Source organism: Erpetoichthys calabaricus, chromosome 1 (assembly GCF_900747795.2).
Source record: "Erpetoichthys calabaricus chromosome 1, fErpCal1.3, whole genome shotgun sequence".
Taxonomy (NCBI): domain Eukaryota; kingdom Metazoa; phylum Chordata; class Cladistia; order Polypteriformes; family Polypteridae; genus Erpetoichthys; species Erpetoichthys calabaricus.
In genome coordinates, this window is record NC_041394.2 from 181,378,004 (window position 1) to 181,398,516 (window position 20,513).

The window sequence follows — 20,513 nt, forward strand, 5'->3', positions numbered from 1 at the left end:
ACAGACGTATGCAAGACATGGGTTTCAGCTGTCGCATTCCTTGTGTCAAGCCACTCTTGAACAAGAGACAGCGTCAGAAGTGTCTCACCTGGGCTAAAGACAAAAAGGACTGGACTGCTGCTGAGTGGTCCAAAGTTATGTTCTCTGATGAAAGTAAATTTTGCATTTCCTTTGGAAATCAAGGTTCCAGAGTCTGGAGGAAGAGAGGAGAGGCACAGAATCCACGTTGCGTGAGGTCCTGTGTAAAGTTTCCACAGTCAGTGATGGTTTGGGGTGCCATGTCATCTGCTGGTGTTGGTCCATTGTGTTTTCTGAGGTCCGAGGTCAACACAGCCATCTACCAGGAAGTTTTAGAGCACTTCATGCTTCCTGCTGCTGATGAACTTTATGGAGATGCAGATTTCATTTTCCAACAGGACCTGGCACCTGCACACAGTGCCAAAGCTACCAGTACCTGGTTTAAGGACCATGGTATCCCTGTTCTTGATTGACCAGCAAACTCGCCTGACCTTAACCCCATAGAAAATCTATGGGGTATTGTGAAGATGAAGATGCAATACGCCAGACCCAACAATTCAAAAGAGCTGAAGGCCACTATCAGAGCAACATGGGCTCTCATAACACCTGAGCAGTGCCACAGACTGATCGACTCCATGAAACGCTGCATTGCTGTAGTAATCCAGGCCAAAGGAGCCCCAACTAAATATTGAGTGCTGTACATGCTCATACTTTTCATGTTCATACTTTTCAGTTGGCCAACATTTCTAAAAATCCTTTTTTTGCATTAGTCTTAATTGATATTCTAATTTTCCGAGATACTGAATTTGGAACTTTCATTAGTTGTCAGTTATAATCATCAACTTTAAAAGAAATAAACATTTGAAATACATCAGTCTGTGTGTAATGAATGAATCTAATATACAAGTTTCACTTTTTGAATGGAATTACTGAAATAAATCAACTTTGTCATGATATTCTAATTTTATGACCAGCACCTGTACTGACTAACTCTTCAACCTAATAGTTTGTGGAAGGAAAATTGGGGAACACTCACATAGGCAATGGGAGAACATGAATACTGACAGGCCAGGATTTGACCCAAGACTCTGCAGCTAGGAGGCGGCAATAGTGCTAACCAAATATGTTGCAGTGTAGGAGAATAAGCAGTTGTTGCAGTTGTTAACTTGGGTTTTTTTAAAGTGTATGAAGAGAGGACATCAGATTTCAGAAGCAACAAATCTTAGACACTCCCGAATGATGACACTACACAGCAGAAGAGGATGAACCTCTCAGTTCCAAGAAAAGTTGATTATTTAGCTTAATCAAACAGAGTGGCTTGGGAATTTGACCCTCTTTCTCTCACTCAACTTGCATAACCTGGGGGCTTTCAAAAACACACTCTAATGTTTCGCCTGGCCCAGTTCTGAGCACTTTGATCTTTTCTTGTCTGAGGAATACCCAGTTCTCTTGCTTCATGGCACATAATCTGACTTCATCTGAGATTGTGCACATTTGTATTGCAGGTCAGTACATTGGCAGCACAGAAACTGAAAAATCTACCAGATCTGCGGCTGCACAACTCACAAGCACCCTATCTGTGGCGTAAGCCGGGGACGTTCTCTGTAGTGTTACATTCACGTGCTCTGTTCAGTTTACAATGCAGTCATCTGCAAATCCTAAAGCCTAGTCAGCAAATGGCACATGTAAAGGCGCTGTTAAGCCAAGAGGATTTATATAAATATATATACTAGGGGGCTTCGCCTCCTGCTCTGCTGCTCGCATATGTGGATTTCACTTTCATCAAACAACAAATCTTTTAAATCTTACGTATACACCTCTTCATTGGAAAGAAACACTACTTTTCCCTGATGGCAACATGAATTAAACGATCTACAACTCTCCGACTTAAACTTTAAAGCCGAACAATATCTACATACTTCTGTCATATCACCTAAGTCCATATATTTGATCTCTTTTCGCTGTTCCGTTATTTCACCGAGTAATAATTTCCATTTGTTTGCGCTAATGGGATCTTTACTATCAGTTTTTTGAGACTTTCGAATTTTAGTAGTTTCATTATTTCTAACCTGCTCTACATGTGTATCGCACCATGTTTTTGAACCTCTTTACGATGTTCTGCTTTGTCTTCTACTACCGGGGGTGGTTAAATCTCTTGGCACAAAGTCTCATTTCGCGTGACTTGAAATTATTTCAAATAGAAATCCAAGAAAACATTTTTGTCTGTGTTTTTCAGATAAATTGTGCGATACTTTTAGACGTATGAATTTGTATCCATTATTGGCTGTAGAATTTCTAATATGTCCGATCGTTTAACTCTTTCGATTCAATGTTGCGGAACTTGTAATTATCCACCCATCCATCTATCCATTTACCAACCCGTTGAATCCGAACACAGGGTCACGGGGGTCTGCTGGAGCCAATCCCAGCCAACACAGGGCACAAGGCAGGAACCGATCCCGGGCAGGGTGCCAACCCACCACAGGACACACACAAACACACCCACACACCAAGCACACACTAGGGACAATTTAGAATCGCCAATCCACCTAACCTGCATGTCTTTGGACTGTGGGAGGAAACCAGAGCGCCCGGAGGAAACCCACGCAGACACGGGGAGAACATGCAAACTCCACGCAGGGAGGACGTGGGAAGCGAACCCGGGTCTCCTAACTGCGAGGCAGCAGCGCTACCACTGCGCCACCGTGCCGCCCACTTGTAATTATCTCTCTGAAAAAGTCTCGTCTTGTACCAGGATTTTTGTATATAATAGAGATATATCTATATATATATATATGATATATATATATGAGAGAGAAGTGTTGTGGGCTGGTGTCTCAATGTCCTTCAGTTGCTGTCAGTGTGGAGATTGCACATTCTCCCTCTGTCCTTGTAAGTTTTCCCCTACATCCAAAAGATGTGCAGCTTACATTCATTGGTGATTCTAAAATGGCCCAGTGTGCATGGACTGGCTCTCAGCCCAGGGTGGGTTACCCCTTGGTGTCTGTTGCTGCCTGTTTGTGGCCACCCACCATCAGGAGCCTGTCTAATAATGGAGATGTGGGCTGTTCTCTTTATCTATATGGAGGCCTGAGTCTGGTTGTCCAGTTCACTTCTTGTACTTTTTAGACATGGGTAAGTGAATTGTTGGCATTGTATCAGTCATAATCCATGGCTGTATCATATTAGATAATACAAATGCTTTCAAATCCTAGTAGAACCAAGCTGTTCATTTGTAAGAGTGTTTTCTAAAGAAACAGCAGGCTCCTGTATAATGTTTTGATGTGCACTCCTGTACATAGCAAGGCAAAGACTGCTGACAACAAGCAAACTTCAGAGAAGCTTATTATGTAACACAAAGCCTGAGAGGTTCGGGGATGTGAGCCTGAGGGGGCTTTGATCAGAACTGAACATCTAAAGAAAAGGGTTATTTTTGCCAAGCGTCTACAAAAGTATTGATTTTTTTCACCTTGGAGATTTTCTTAAAATGTTTCAACAAGTAAGGAAGACATATGTTGAAAGGGGCTCAATGGTTTTTAATTATGGCCTTATCTGTAAAGACCTCGGTTGAAATCCTGGATCAATTACTTCTTTTGTTTACACATTTTTTTTTCCAGGACCTTTGAGTTCCTTCCAGGCAGATTAAATGGAGGCTCTAAATTTGGCAAACATAGCCGGTGTTCAATTGGCCCCCTTTTCAGAGTAGCCTGTAATGGAATAAGTAGCTTCTATTCACTCATTCTCTAACCTTGAAGATAAAATTAAGCAAAAGGCAGGAATCAACCCTGGAGGGGATGCCAGCACATCACCAGAGCACATTTATGTACTGTCCATGCTCACCCTCGGGTTACAAAAACTCACTCATGAACATGGACGATGACTATGGAATCATTCTGGTTGTAAACCTCACATTAGCCTTCTGGATGTTCATGGATGAATAAATACTCTGACCAGCAAGTAAAGGAAGCACCGAGTCATTTTGCTTCATCCTTTACATGAGCCTAGTGATTAGAGTATTGCACTTTAAGCATGAGGTTGCCAGTTCAACCCCTACATCTGACTCTCTGGGACAAACTACTTGCATTCCAATTGTTAAAATAATAATGGATCTGAATCTTATACAGTAAGTCACCTTAGGTAAAGGTGTTGAGCAAATGTATAACATTAATAAAAACACATACAGTACAACTTTTTCAAAAGTCGTGGGAGGCTATCTTGGCAAAATCAGGTGTAAGGCAGGAACCAACCTTGATGCCAGTCCATCATAGGGGCTTCTATCACATACAACTGCCCTCCCTCAGCCAGTTTATATTCAGCCATTTCTTTGGAAAATGGGAAGAAAATCAGAGTACCAGGAGAAAAATTCACACTGGCACATGGTGATGCTCAAATAATAATAATAATAATAATAATAATAATACTGCAGTGGGCTGGTGCCCTGCCCGGGGTTTGTTTCCTGCCTTGCTCCCTGTGTTGGCTGGGATTGGCTCCAACAGACCCCCATGACCCTGTAGTTAGGATATAGCAGGTTGGATAATGGATGGATGGATGATAATAATATCCTCTTCCATTCCTCTTTTATAATTATCCCTCAGGCTACCTTATTCATTTATTTATGTGCAATATGTTTTAAGACGTATGTGTCAACATATACCAGTAATGTTGTATCTCCTTAGCAAAAATTTTCCTTTGATCATCAGAGTTTTGTCAAATTAATGTCATCCAGGATTCTAGAAGAACTAAACTTTGAGAAGGCTAAAGTCTCTGGACATTTCAATTAATGCTTTCCTATCTTTTTTGAAAGTTATTCCTATCATATTTTGTAACCCAACCACCTCTCTTTAACTTTAAGAGGCAGAAATCTGCATGTTCACCCCTCATTGTTCTTGGAGAGGAGGTAGAAATAGTTACTAATATGAATACTTAGAAACTATCCTAGATAACAATCTTAATTAGAATATAAATACAAAAAAACTTATACTGTAAAGGCGACTGGCACATATTTCTCCGCTATAAACTCAGCCTATATAAAGTGGACTGTCATTTTACCACAGTGTGATCCAGGTTATCTTCATTGCCCGGTTTAGTGGTCTGACAAACCAAATTTTTAAAAAAGCTCCAGCGGTTTACTAAACATGCAGTTAAAATTATTGGGGCTGACATAGATGATCTGGTAAGTGTGTGTCAAAGGGCAATGTTGAAAAATCTGGAAATCATCTCAACTGATGACAGACACCCATTACATACAGAGCTTAACGTCAATAAATCAGGGAGGATATTCACTTTAAAGACCTACATAAATCACTCCAGAAATTCTTTTATTTCCAGTGCCGTACATCTTTTTAATGAGGAATATCAGAGATAATGAAAAAGGGTAGAGTTTTCCTTTGTACCGTGTAACCATTTAGGTAAATACACCCAATCAGACTCCTAGATAGTCAGCAAAAGTAAATATTTGAGCATTTCTGAGTAATTTTTAACTTCTCTTATCTCTATTTGTTTTATTTCATATTTTTTATTTAAATTTATTTATCTAAATAAAAAATCTTGAACCTCGAACCAGGCGCCGACTATTGCTTACAGTCTGAAAGTCGGCTATCCGATCCAAAGCTTGGCTGGAAAGAGAACTAAACCAAAACATTGACATGCAACGCACAGTGGAGAAATCCTCTTCTCTGTATATTTAGAGCTGAGAGCCGCATGGCATGATGCCTGTCGGGCCCATTCATAAGATAATGTTGGCACACTTTAATTAGGCCTGAAAGTACATTCTGTTATGCTCTTCCATTTCATTGTGCTTTCTTTCCTATTTATGTTGCAGATTTCCTTTTGTGGGTATTTTTCTCACAGAGACTGGTGATGGAATCGTTCACACTCATTTTCATTCATTCGCATGAAATACATAAGAACTACAATAAGGCAAATCTTTTAGATCCTGAACAAAATTCTAGAAGAAGTACACATTTTGGCAAAATGTCACCTGCAACTGTTTTTACTAGTGTCACCTTTGACTAACAAAATGAGGACCCTCATTTCACCACTTTTTTTTACCATTGCTTGTGCAATAAAACATTTAATTGTGCAATAAAATTTATAATAGATAAGCAACCTTCACATCAATCAACTGGACAGCACAATTTCCATGCAGCAACACACCAAGAAGACTCACAAAATGATTCCTCTTAACGCAAAGTCTAAATCCACAACAGGCAATGCACACCTGCATATCCTCACAGAAGGACGTCCAAAGCCAGCTGCACACTTCTGACCACAACATTAAACACTGCACACCCCCCATTCTTAGAATGTTTCACAAAAGAAAAGCATTATAAAGTTAAGATTACCTTGTCAGCTATTGCTATCACCTTACAATGAAGAGCACTCTACTTGATGAAATTTTTTCCAAAATATTGATTCACACACTTCCAGTTTGACTATTTAAAGAGAAGGCAGAGGGAGGGCATGGGCCCTTGTAATTCTAAACTTTGGCCAGCCCCCCATGAACCTCCCCCATACCACACACACACACACACACACACACACACACTTCCTGCAGCCCCCCACTTGGAGAGATTTAGTGCTCCAGCAGGCCAGCACTCTGGACAGTGGCTCTCCAGCAGCCTGATTGCATAACATGCACAAGCAGTATGGCTGGCCAGCCGGACAGGAAAGTGTGTGTCTGAGGGAAAGGCTGTTTATGGGGGGTGTTTTGGGGGAGGGGGATTGCTGAGCTATAATGCAAAGCTATCTCCCAAAGAGCGCCTGCTCTCCACATCTGACATTCTGTTGCATAACTTCCAGTATTTCTGATAATATTCATCGTCAGCTGAGTTTCAGTTTAATTGTTAATGCAATTTCTTTTGATAGTAAATTTTAAAATATTACATGCAGAAAAATATCTTTTTTCCATTCTCATCCAAATCACTATCTATAGTATTACTGATTACAAATAATGCATGAAGTAAAATGCTGTATACAGAATTGTGGAACATTTAATGCAAAGAATTCCTTCAATTTAAGCTTGGGGCTCCATCTTGTTTTCATAATATTTGTTCTACCTCTTTAATAGTCTTTTTAAACTCCATTTATACTTTTGGAGCAATGAACATCCAACTTACCAGTTAATTAGAGCCAGAGATATGCCTTTAGAAGTATGTGAGTCAGTCATGTGGCTCCAAGTCTGTAGCCATCAATATTTAAACATCCAGAAATAGCTGTTCCGTGTATTTGTATGTGTCTTGTTTCCTTGGATTATGTTTTTTTTTCTGTTTTACTGCTGTTTTTATTTTTTAATTTTCATTTTTCATGTGTTTGTATAATATGTCAGGTTTGTTTCTTGTGTGATATTTGTGTACTCTGTCTTTAAGGCTACAACAACAACATTTATTTGTATAGCACATTTCATACAAAAGATGTAGCTTTACAGGATGAAGAAAGAGAAAAAAGACAAAACACAGAAATAAAATTAGGCAATACTAATTAACATAGAATAAAAGTAAGGTCCGATGGCCAGAAAAAACAAAAAAAAAAACTCCAGACGGCTGGAGAAAAAAATAAAGTCTGCAGGGGTTCCGAGGCCACGAGACCGCCCAACCCCTTCTAGGCATTCTACCTAACATAAATGACCTCAATCAGTCCTCATTGTATTCAGGGTTCTCATGGAAAAATTTGATGATGATGGTCATGTGCACTTCTGGCCTTTAATCCATCAATCTAGGGACATCACGGTGTTTTGATTAGATGGTGGTGGTGGCGCAGATCGCCACCACAGAAAACCAAAAAAAAAAACAGAAGAGAAAGCAGGGGTTAGTAAGGATTACAGAGCCACCATAGCAATGATAATGATAATTAAATGTATATAGAGCTACATTCATATCACCAGGCTAAAGTGAGTCAAATCTGATTATTTGCTTTAATGTGACACAAATCTGATATTTTCCGGGCTGTGTGGACATCCATCCATCCATCCATTTTCCAACCCGCTGAAGCCGAACACAGGGTCACGGGGGTCTGCTGGAGCCAATCCCAGCCAACACAGGGCACAAGGCAGGAACCAATCCCGGGCAGGGTGCCAATCCACCGCAGCTGTGTGGACATACAGATTCAATTTTTTACAATCAGATTTAAGTCTTTTCATATAGTGGTCCTAGATCAGATGCATATCCGATTCATAGCCATGCGAGTTGAATGAGAACAGCCAGATCAGAATTTATGTTTTTTTGCCTATACGCATGGGCTGAGCACTGCCATTATCAGCCAGCATCGGCAGCTCGACAAAACAACAATGAAGGGGAGCTACAGCTGTGACAACAGTCCTGTCATTGTTGGCTCCTTTCTCATACCCACACATCTCTTGGTGTGGCAATGCCAGCAATAGCTGCAACAACTCCAAAAGCTAGCCGTCTTGGCTTTGAGTTGACCTAATCGTGTAGAGTGGATGAACTGCTTGCTGTCCTCCAGAGCAAAATGCAATGCACACAATAGCTACGGAGGAATATTATGGACAAAATTAAATAAATTAATAAATAAACATTGCATGAAATGTGAGCATAAATAAATACATGCATCACAAAATGTTTTTTGTTTCTTATTTATTTTTTTAATTTTGCCCATGAAATATGGCTTGAAATAAAACAGTCAGTTTCGCTCATCAAAGTTGAGAGGGTGGGCTCTAACACAAAGTTGGGAGAGGGAACTTTACCGCATACTGTGTTTTGATTGGTGAATCGTCTTCTGTAGATTACTCATGCCTAATTCAATATGTCTATGCGGGAGATGGTAGTAAATGAGATAGCTCAAGAATTAATCAGAAAAATGCTTACTACTGCCTATGAAGGGGATTCTGCCAAAGTTATTATGTATTTCAGAGAGAAAACTGAAGATTTATCAGAAGAAATTGCAATTTTTGGCGGCTCTTTTAGACTACGATATTGAGGAAACTATTTTTGAAAATATTAAAGAACTGGTGCAACAGACTAAGCTAAACATCAGTTTAGGTGACAAAGTTACCTGCCCTGGACGCCCATGCTTTGACATTCCAGCTGAGTCAATAGAACATTTTCTTTTATGCGGTTTAAAAGTGCAACAGACTACAGATCTATATGGTGTAACAGAGAAGACAATCACAAGGTCAATGAGCCACTGAGATACGGTGAGCTACACCTCTATCAGTTTAGACACTTTCACATGGAAAGCCCAAAGCAGTGCTAACTAATACTTTGAACTGAATATTTGACCCTAAGTTAATGAATCTAAAGCCAGAGCTACTTTTTCAAACAACTTTACAGCTGTAATCAGTGGCAAACATGATACAAGTCAAATTACCTGACAAACCTGGCACACACTATTTAAATCATTGGGCCATCTAACTTGTGACAGTTTTTTGACAAGAAGCACACTTTGCAGGTGTCTTAGGGTAAAATCGGGGTACTTTTTATCATAAAACTGCTAAATGTTTGATAGTCAAATAAGATATAAACCTTTACAGTGCCTGGTAATATCACAGATCTGTGTGGTAGATAAGAAAGTATCATGTTTGCCAATGATCAGAGCTATAAAGTTGTTTGAAAAAGTAGCTGCGAATATGCACCTGATTTAAGACACATAAAACACATATTCAGTTCAGAATATTAGTTGGCTGCTTTGGGCTTTCTGTGTCAACATAAATAGTCCGTTGCACCAGTTCTTTGATGTTTTCAAAAATAGTTTCATCAATATCATATTCTAAAATGGCCGCCAATATTGTAATTTCTTTCATGATACACTTATTTATTTATGCTTACATTTCATGCAGTTTTTAATTATTTGCATATTTATTTATTTATTTAGTAGGGGGCTCTGCCCCCTGCTCACTTTGCTTACCCACTCCCGGGTTTGGTTTACCAGATATACAATTTAAAGAGATTGTTATTTTCATGGGAATTGTTACATATGCATTATTTTCACTTTTACTTTAAAACTTTTGTAAAAACAATTCTTGTCCTTTATTTCCAGCCCTGTATGGTTTCATCTCTTTCTTGCAGGACATGTAATGCTGCTCGCGTTGTGAAGGAGGTGCGGCTGAACACCAACTAAGGAGATGCCGTTGGATCATCTGCTGTCTTTCTGCTGCTGACGAGCTGCCTGTTCTGTTTGTCTCGCTGCCTGATGATTTCAAAGCCTGTACAGTAGCTGTCCTTTTGCCACTTTGTGTCTCTGCTGCTCGCGTTATGAAGGCGGGGGGAGGGGGGGGGGGGTTGGTTAGGGTGGCTGAAAGCACGCTAAGGAGAAACAGTCGGATCATCTGCTGGTTTTCTGCTGCTGGCGCGCTGCGTGTTCTGCTTGTTGCTTGACGTTGTTTTAAGAGCTGGGTGCAAGCTAAAGTGTCTCACGCGGGACTTCAAATTGTCTTCCGAGAGATTACGTCTTGTCTCCCTAGTCTCCTTCCCAAAGATTTTTTTAATAATAGAGAGATTTATTTATTTAAATTTGTCCAAAATATTCCTCCATAACTAGCTACTAGCATATCCTTTATGTCCATTTTAATACCATGAGTTGTCTCACAGATATGATGTGTTTTGTTGTTGGTGATGTAGATGACTTGTGCACAAATCATGTATCAATGTGTGCACACATGCCATTTCAGATGACAGACATGACAGTTAGATATAGCAAGTCACTCTTACTTATGAATGTGAAAAGTTAAGAGAAGGCAAGTCCAATCTGAGCAAAAATTGGAAATGAGCCATGATACTTGTAATGTAAACGTAGTGTAAGTGTTGTGACATTTCTTGTACTTTGTAAGTGGAACCCCAAGAGGTGGGGCCACAGCTGCTGGGACCACCCTCAAGCTTTATAGTGAGGTGAAAGAGAAGGTCCCAGCAGTGGTTCATTGAGATTGTTGGGGGTATTATTCTAAGTATTGTTTCTAATTCATTTTTATGTTTTTTCACTACTGCACTTTTATTCTTGGAATACTGATTTTTGGGTTTTGTATATGGACTTGTTCATCTTGAATTGCTTTTTATTACACAAATCATTTTTTGCAACGTTTTCTTCTTTCCATCCATCCATTCATTTTCTTAACCCACTCTGTCCTGAATAGATAGGCTGGAGCCCATCCAGACAAGCATACGGTATACAACAACAACAACAACAACATTTATTTATATAGCACAATTTCATACAAAAAGTAGCTCAAAGTGCTTTACATAATGCAGAAAAGAAAAATAAAAGACAAAATAAAAAAAATAAAATAAGACAACATTAGTTAACATAAAAAAAGAGTAAGGTCCGATGGCCAGGGGGGACAAAAAAAAACAAAAAAAAACTCCAGACGGCTGGAGAAAAAAATAAAATCTGCAGGGGTTCCAGGCCACGAGACCACCCAGTCCCCTCTGGGCATTCTACCTAACATAAATGAAATAGTCATCTTTGTAATTTGGGTTCTCACGGAAGGACTTGATGATGATGGTCATGCAGACTTCTGGCTTTTAATCCATCACTGTTGGAACATCACAGTGCTTTGAGTAGATGGTGGCAGCCACCACCAAAAGGACACCGGAAAAGGAAACAGAAGAGAGAGTAGGGGTTAGTACAGGTATAAGGCAGGAACATACCTTGACAGGACATCAGTCCATTGCAGGGTGAACACTCATACACTCAAGATAAGGAACAATTTAGCATTATCAGTCCACCTTCCTAGCATGTGTTTGGAATGAGGAAGGAAACTGGAACACCTGGAGGACACCCTTGTGGACACAAAAGAGAACATGCAATCTCCACACAGTAAGGACCTAGGACTTAAATCCTGGTTTCCTTGTTGCAAGGCAGCAGTGTTACCACTGTGACATTGTGCAGCGTACTTGTTTTCCTAGTTTTGTTATTTTATTCCTTTTAAATAAATTCTTTTATAAAGAATCATTGTTTGGATTTGTCCTATCAAACCAGAGGTTTCATGGTTTCTCTCTCTTCAAGGGCATTTCTATATATTTTGCAAACATTTGAGAAATTACAAACTTTTTAAAGCTTGAACATTTCAAATATTATTAGCTTTTTTTGCACCACAGTTGGCTTGTAGAGTCTGGGAGCTAGATGCTAGATGCCAAGGGGAGAGGCTACATCTTGGTAGTTTACTGAAGGTCCTACTTTGTGGGGATTTTGTGAGATTTCACACCCATTTTCACAATGTTTGCATCTCCTTTATACAACAACATGAGGAAGTATGATAGTAAAATGATTAGCCATTCTGCTTGACAGCTTCAAGATGTAGGTTTAAATCTCAGTGTGCTTGTTGTCTGTATGAAGTTTGCACACATTTTTCTGTCTGTATATTTGTTCCTGCACTCCAGGTTTCCTCGTGTTCTGGCAAATTATACCTGAAACTAGGAAGTATCCAAGTATCAAAACCCAAACACTCCCACCTTTCCCCATCCTAAATATTCAAAGGATCGACTAAGGTATGGAGAACCCAAACAGTATTCCACACTGATTCATGCCTACTGTTCAGGTACTTTTTATCCCCGAGTTGTGGCTGCGCAACGTCTCAGAGTTTATCCCAGAGTTGTGGTTGTGCAATAATTCTAGGACTTATTCATTAAATAATACTAACATATGTACATAAAACCCACAACTAAAACATTTGAGACTTGACCCCATCAGCTGCAATAAAAAAAAAATTAAAGTCACACAAACTCATTGAGAGTCAAGTAAGGTCCTTCCTCAAAAAGGGGCAAGAAGGGAAAAAGAAAAAAAAATGTCTTGGAGCCTCGTCTTTAGCAATCCCTGCCTTGACACAATGCATGCACTCGCCGTCCACAAGCCTTCAGCCTGGTGTCAGCACTGCGCCTGCAAAAAACCACATACTGGGCAGTGTAGCATCCCGCAATTATGCCTTGCTCCAATCCATCACAAATAGAAAAACGGGGTTACTCACACTGGGCTGTGGACACCTGCCACACACCCAGACCCTGTTGCTCGTGCCTGATGGTGTGGAGCTGAACGAGATCCTATCCTTCAGTCACTTTGGCCACTCTTAGATGCTCCCTCTCACCCTCCTGCATTCCTCCATGGTGCGCCTCCAAAACAGAAGGGGGATTCTGTATCCACTAGTCTGAGATGATAATCACCCGCACTGCCGTCAGTCTTTAAAATGCCTTTTTTTTTTTTTTGTTACTCGCCGTGCGTAGCTTCCTATATGCACCTCTTTATTTTTGTCTCTCCCCACACACCAAGGGGTACAGCTGCACCACATAAAAACTTACAGCTCCTCCCCCAGCCCATGCATCTTTGGCCCAAGGTCCACATCATTCAGCTTCCATAGGTGGATCAACAGTCAATCAAAAAGTTTGCGTATAAAATTGGCATGAAAAGAAAGGAAAAAAAATAAAACTATATCACCCAAACAGAATAACATCCATCCATCCATCCATTTTCCAACCCGCTGAATCCGAACACAGGGTCACGGGGGTCCGCTGGAGCCAATCCCAGCCAACATAGGGCACAAGGCAGGAACCAATCCCGGGCGGGGTGCCAACCCACCGCAGGACACACACAAACACACCCACACACCAAGCACACACTAGGGCCAATTTAGAATCGCCAATCCACCTAACCTGCATGTCTTTGGACTGTGGGAGGAAACCGGAGCGCCCGGAGGAAACCCACGCAGACACGGGGAGAACATGCAAACTCCACGCAGGGAGGACCCGGGAAGCGAACCCAGGTCCCCAGGTCTCCCAACTGCGAGGCAGCAGCGCTACCCACTGCGCCACCGTGCCGCCAACAGAATAACATTGCCACACAAATCCAATAATCAAAATATATATAAAATATTGCTCTACTCCCTGTACAATGTACTTCGTCACAAAAACGACGCAAAGTCATCAAAAGGTTTGAAGCAGCCACCTGTATAATGTGCCTTGGCTGCAAAAGGGTTAAATAATTGCGAGATGTTCACAAGTACGAGTCCAAAACAGAATTGATTTTGGTTGCTAAAAATGGCAGCTTTATATGCTGAGATCGGAAGTGATGCCATCAGTGATGCCAGAACCAGAAGTGACATTAACAGTGGCACCGGAACCCTGTAGAATTTCCCGTGGATGGTCTGCAAGGAATTGAGAGAGAAAGTCAGTGCACCTCGCCACCCCCTGGTCTGGCATGGAATTACTATCATTCAGACCCTTAAGCTGTCTCCCAATCGCACGTGTGTGACAACATATAAAAATGTGCTCCATTTTACAAGTGCAAATAAAATAAAAATATTGTGCTCCAATCTAACAATGCCTATTGTACCCTGTAACACTTACAGAAGCCAAAACCTTGTAAGTTAGACTAACAAATGACTCTAAATTTAACCAGGATTACTAAACAAGTTAGTACACCCTTCAATGGACAGGCAGTCATTCCAGGTTTGATTCCTGACTTGTACCTGATGTTACAAGGATAAGTTTCAGCTACACACGATGCTCAAATTGGATTAAACAAGATCGGTAAACAGATGTATGTATCTGCTATATGTATTTGGTTTTATATATTGTAGCAGGTCAAAAATAAATAGCACTGTCATGGTTTAGCAAGGGCACTGTCCTTGCTTTCGTTTTTTTAACATTTCTTGGTTTATTTTGTTGCTTTTTTATGAACGTTTTTGTATTTTATACTCCAATTAGCTTTTTCTTAGTTGGTGTGCTTTGTCTTCTGATTTCCTTATTATTGACTTTCTCTTTTGTTTTGCGAGCTTAAGGGGGTGGAGCCCCTTGACGCTGCAGCTGTCCTATAAAAGGCCTAAAATGCCCCACCCTAGTGCTTGGACCATTAACTCTAGCTCATGTTGTTTGAGTCAAATTGTTGGATTATTTTACATTTTGAGATATGGTTTATGGAATGATGCTCTTCATTTAGGATTAGTTTTTATACAGCAGATTTGTTTTTTGTTCATTTTTAGGTTATATCTTGATATATTCCTTACTCCTTTTCAATGCATGTTTTGTTTTGTTTAATCAATATCCTTTCTTGAATATACTTAATAAATATTAAGAAACTCTGTTTTTGTTTTCTGCGCTTGGGTTGTCATGTTTACCCATTTCAGTGAGCAGGCCGCAGCCAAGTGGTGTAGTAAGGGTTTTCAAACCATTTTTTTGGACTTTGTATACAATTTTACTTACACTGTTTCATCATTATTCTGATTGTTATATTTCAACCAAGTCATGTGTTATTGTATTATGGTACTGAAATATTTGATCGTTCTTGTTTGCCTGTTCCTTGTCTTCTTTATATTGAGCCTATGAGGGTGGGGCCCCCTGATGCTGCCCACAGACCTTTTAGAAGCCTACAACAGCAACTGGCCCTCAAACATTCCCTCTAAGTTTTGGCTCACTGTGTACACAATAAATGTCTTTGTACAACCTGCTGTAAACCCAGTAAACTTTTTTCCCCTTGAGCCAGTTGCATCAAAAAATGATCCGCTGTGGCAACCCCTAACATGAGCAGCCGAAAGAAGAAGAAGACGCCAGTTGCACCAAACACATGTGACATTTAAAAATATTGTAAAACTAACTTATTGAAAGTTAGTGCTTTATGAAATTTAAATATGTTTCCAAGTAGAAAATTGCTTTTCATCTTGTTCAGGAAGAGTGGGAAGTCCTATTCTGTTTAAGTCCCCTTCAGAAAATAAGATTCCTTCCAGAGCTCAGCTCTGTGCGTGTTTGTTCCAGTGTGTAGAGGACAAAGGAATACGCAATGAAGAGAAACCCTAAATTTGAGTAGCACTATTGATAAGCGTACAATATGAACATTACAAATGTAATATATTGACATTATAATCACATTGTTATTGTTATGTAAGATGACAATAATGCAGTGCTTTTATTTGAATTACATAGAAAACAAATGCATCAAATTCCAGCAATACAATTTTAAAAGTCTTGTTCTATTTTTGTACACTGTGCACATGTATATTTTAGATGTTATGTAATAAAGGACAGTTCAACAGCTGATATTATAGAACTTTGTCAATGTATACAGCTAGTGGCTATTCAGACAAACAAATCAGTTTTGAGGGAAATGCACAAGGTTTAATGTCTAATGTTTAATGAAATCAAGGCACAGAACAAAAAACAACGGCAAATAAAAAAAATTCATTAAGTGTACAAACTTTTATTCAAATATTTAATTCATCCAAGTAGCCACTTTTGCTGAAAGAACAGCCAAACTGTAGCCACCCTTTTGATTCAGAATGCCAGTCAATCTGTACAAGTCACCAACTCCAGCAAAAGAACCCCAGACCATCACACTTCCTCCTCCATGTTTCACAGTTGGTGTCACACACTGAGGAACTATCCTTTCAACAATTCAACGGCGTAGAAACATGCTGCATGATAAACCAAAGATTTCAAATTTTGATTCATTGGTCCATAAGATTTTCTTCCACTCTGCAGTAGTCCACGGCCAGTATTTTATTTCAAGGCCCTATTTTGTCCTTTAAGGAATGGCTTTCCCACTCCTCTTCACAGTAGAAACTGAGACTTGTTTTTTTCAACCACTGTTCTTGAAGCTGTTGTGCTGTGAGTCACATATCACGTAAGCTGGTGACCCTCAGAAACTTGTCTTCTGATTGAGTTGTCACTTTGGGCCTCTTCTTATCAGAGTTTGTTCCAATTTCCAATTGCCTTTAGATTGTGTAGGACACCATACTCACTGACACATTGATTTTTTTTTTGCAATTTCCCCAAATGAAGGACCTACATTTCTTAGGGTAATGATGCTCGGTCTCATTTCATTTGGTAACTGACGTTTTCTTGCCATTATCACTGGAATTTAGAACTTTCTACAATGTAATATTGTCCAAATAGTACTTCAGAGGGTGTAGTAACACATTCTGTTCTAACTCTGCTTTAAGACAGACAGAGTTTTGAAGTAACCACCTGAGAAAATTGTTTGCTTCAACTTGGAAAGCTTACTTTACTTGAATTGCTGCCGAATATCTGTAGGTTGTAACAAGTTTTGCAATATTTCCTTTTTATCAGTTTATGCTAAACTAAACTTTAAATTTACACCTCCGGCAGTGCTTACCTGTTCACCATTTTAGGCCATTCATTGCATTTCAACTGATTAAATTTGAAGAGAAACTGGAAAAACTGAGGTGTTCTAAAACTTTTGACCAGTAGTGCATATGTTTATGTATATAATGTAATAGATTCTCTAATCAACAGTCGTTGAGTTCTGCTAACCTTATAGTTTACATCTTTGATTCCCTATAAACCCTTTCCAAATCCGTCAGTTTATCATAAGGCATATTACCTGTAACAAAGATGGGTATTTCTAAATGAACCTTTTGTAAATGTTTATGTTAAAAATATTATTATTATTTTTTAAGCATTTATCTGGCTAAATCCTTGTTCACAATACACACTTATTTCCTACAGGCCAACCAATGGCTAAACCTGGCCAAAACTGCAATGATGAAGTGTATGGTGAAGAGCAAAGTAACAAGGAGCTGAGAGAAAGATCATTCGATGAAGAAAATGAACATGCAAATAACGCAGAAAACAGTGTGACTGATGCAGATGAAACAGGTGCAATAAGCAGCATCATCAGTGGCCCATTACAGTATGCCTGTGCTGACAATGCTAACTTAGCACCTTCATCCAGGCTTAACGTTCAAGAAAGCAACTCCATCAATCCATACTGGCTCCAAAATTAGACTCTCACCTCTAATGTCATAACAACCAAATCATCAGAATTTGTGTTTGCAGTGTGCTGGGCATGCACTTGTTATGATTCAGTCAACATCATCACCTTGGATTACATTTATATTTTAGTATATTTAACATTTTGTGGCCACTTATTAAGTTTTCATGTTCTTGTTTTCTTTTATGTAAAAATGTTCTTTGACCTTGCTTTCTTTAATTATTTCATTTATCAATTTAATTACAGTGGTCCTGAGGGGCAAAGCACGAAAACAAAAATACATAAAATAAACAGTAACAAAAAAACATACAACAAATTAATTAAATACACAAACTACAACTTAAAAAAAAAAAAAGAATGTTTTCCTATTTCCCCTGTATTTTGCGGGTGGTCACCGCGATGTCACCACTCCTGTGCTTCCGTCTGACTATTTAGGTCAGAACTAAGAGAGATCACTTGTGGTGCAATGCAGTCTCTCTGGAGTCTAAGAAAGTATTGCATTTCTTTATTGAATTTTATGGATATTGATTTTTATCTTCTCCGTTTTTGGGATATCTCCTTCTGGATTATGTTTTTAGAGTTGTTTTGAAATTGTTTGTTGATTTTTGGGAACTCCTCATTACTTCTTTTTGAGGATTTGTGGCATTGTTGCAATTTTGAAAAATGTTCCTGCAATGAAGTATTATAATGCATTGGTTAGACCTGAATTGGAGTTCTGTGTGCAGTTTTAGTCTCCAGGCTACAAGAAGAACATAGCAGTGCTATAAAAGGTCCAGAGAAGAGCGACTAGGCTGATTCCAGGGCCACAGGAGATGAATTATGAAGAAAGATAAAAAGAGCTGAGCCTATACAGTTTAAGCAAAAGAAGATTAAGAGGTGACATGACTGAAGTGTTTAAAATTATGAAGGGAATTGGTACAGTGGATCGAGACTGTTATTGTAAAATGAGTTCATCAAGAACACGGGGACACAGTTGGAAACTTGTTAAGGGTAAATTTCGCACAAACATTAAGTTTTTTATTACACAGATAGCCATAGACACCTGGAATAAGCTACCAAGTAGTGTGGTAGAATTACGTGGGTAGGAGTTGCGAGCTTAGTTGGGCTGAATGGCCTGTTCTCAGTTAGATGGTTCAAATTTTCTAATTTACAAAGATTTCCCTGAGATTATCTCTTTAACCAAAGGTTTTTATGGTTTCCTTTTTTTGAAAGACATCTTTTGGTATTTTGGGACATTAAAGGTTAATTTTGAGGCCTAAACCATTTTGGTCTTGCATAGTCAAGTTAAGCCTGCTAAGGTGAGGTCTTTTCCAGGCAGGCTAAGGAGACCTGGCTTGGTCCAGTGAAGTCTTTTGGAGGTCTCCCACCCTTTTTTTATTATGATCCTGGCAGACATTTCAGAACAGCATTATGATTTTGGGGCTTGAGGGGAGCCCACTTATGAGCTTGCCATCAATTCAAAACTTTTGCTCTTCAACTGTTCATTTGGTCTTGCACTAAATGAAATACTTGGAGGAGAGTTTTTATTTTAAACATGGATAATAATACATAGTGTGAAAATACCATAACGTAATTTTTAGAACTGGTGAGTTGCTGCTAACCTTATTAAGGAATAGAATTATTATCTTTGCTAGTGTTTAAATGACTGCTTCTGCTTGTGATGAATAGTGTTGATAGACGAAATTCACAAAACCATTTTTCGCAATGAATATTCAGGGTTTGCTGGTGACATTGTTTGCTAATTTTTTCCTTGACAAATGACTGGGCAGTCTGCTAGGCAAACTTTTTTTTCCAGTGCTGCATGATGCTTTACAAGGCCAGCATGACATCACAGAGCTGAATGGTTGATGTAACTACCCAATCTGCATTATAGATATACACGCATAGATGCTGCTGTACATATCTATGCTTTATGGTGCTGCCAGATCTGCATGTTTACATCTTTAATATTCAGTTTTGACAACAAATCATTATTAATAATAAGTAATCACATGTATATAGTGCTTTTTTTATTTACTTAAAATACTTTACATGGACAAAGGGAAGCTACATCAACCACCATCAATGTGTATGATACAAAGGCAGCCATTATTGTACCAGTACGCTCACCACACATTAGTTATTAGGTGGCGAAGGTGTGAGACAGACAGACAGAGACAAGGGATGATTAAGGACTAGAATGGAGGAGGCCATGATGGGCAATTTAGCCACGATATCGGGATACACCCTACTCTTTATGAAGGATGCCCAGGAATCTTTAATGACCACAGAGAGTCAGGACCTTGATTTTATATCACATCTGGAGGACAGCACCATATTTACAGCACAGTGTCCCCATTGCTGCACTGGAGCATTGGGATCCACACACAGACCACAGGGTAAGCGCCTCCTGATTGCCTCACCAACACGAACTTCTAAGTTTTCTTAGGTTGTGTTCCATCGAAGTACTGGACAGGCCTGAACATGCTTTTCTTCAGGTGGATGACCTGTTCTGAAATGCAGGTGGTATGGCTGCTGACAAAACATAGACAAGCAAAACATGTTGACTATTGTGCGATTCTTAAAAAAATAATAAAGCTTAAATGATTCTTATTCTCTTTCTTTTTTGTTAATACATTGTTTTTTCTTTCATTTGCGGAGCTGCTTTGCAGTTTAGTTCAGATGAAGTAACCAGGCAGAAAACAAATTGGCCATTTGGAATAGAAGCACACAAAACATCCTCCGGACTTTGTGAATCTGGCAAGTGACTTCTAAATTCTACTCTGTGTGGTTATGGTCTAGCTTTGAAAATAATATATTTTGCTTGTGCTCAATGTAAAAAAGGCAATTAA

At 39.4% G+C, this 20,513-nt stretch overlaps 1 protein-coding gene across 1 annotated transcript in view; it reads right to left on the reverse strand.

Moving 5' to 3' along the window:
• LOC114657499 (sodium- and chloride-dependent GABA transporter 2-like) overlaps positions 1–6,480 on the reverse strand; it is a 151,319-nt gene extending 144,839 nt beyond the window's left edge. The window contains exon 1 of the mRNA XM_028809366.2: positions 6,363–6,480. The gene's annotated coding sequence lies outside the window, so the exon portion shown is untranslated. The remainder of the gene's footprint in view (positions 1–6,362) is intronic.
• Positions 6,481–20,513: the final 14,033 nt, after the last annotated feature.